Genomic DNA, 652 nt, shown 5'->3' with positions numbered 1-652 from the left:
AAAAAAAATGTCTCTCAGAACTCTGTTTTCATTTCTTCCAGTTGGTGGCGTTGTCTATTCCTAGCTTGAGTCTCTGGGTTCAGGATGGTGGTGGTAGTCAGTGTGAGAGGACTTGAGCTTCCATCTGTGGCCTCTCTACTCTTATTCTCTGAGATGTAAACCAGGTGTCTGATCCGCTGCAGAACTGCACTGGTAGCCACGCCAGTCAACCGGTTGGTGGGTTTTAAGGGTTGGTGGGATTTTCCAAGATGAGTTCCATCAGTTTTTCTCATAAGGTGTTTGATGAGGTGGGGGTGTTGGGGAAACCTTATGTTTGTCAAGAGCTCGGTCAGGTGACCGCACGGGTGGTCGGCAGGGCCCCTCCTCCAGTTGGAGTGGTCTGTCTACCTCACCGGCGGGAGTCTGGGCTCCTCCAACTGGGGAGGTCTGTCTACCGCTCAGGAGAGTCGCTGGGCCTGTTCTCCAGGTCGCAGGTCTGCGTACCGTGCAGGCGCAGGTGGCGGCTGGGCCCCTCCTACAATTGGGGTGCTCTGTCTACCACGCCAGCGGGTCTCTGGGCCCCTTCTCTGGGACACGCAGCCTGCCTACCTTGCAGGTGGCCGCTGGGCCCCTCCTCCAATAGGGGTGATCTGTCTACCACGCTGGCGGGCCG

Source organism: Marmota marmota, unplaced genomic scaffold, assembly GCF_001458135.2.
Source record: "Marmota marmota marmota unplaced genomic scaffold, marMar, whole genome shotgun sequence".
NCBI lineage: Eukaryota > Metazoa > Chordata > Mammalia > Rodentia > Sciuridae > Marmota > Marmota marmota.
The sequence above is the reverse complement of the archived record's forward strand: the minus strand, read 5'-3'. Positions refer to the sequence as shown.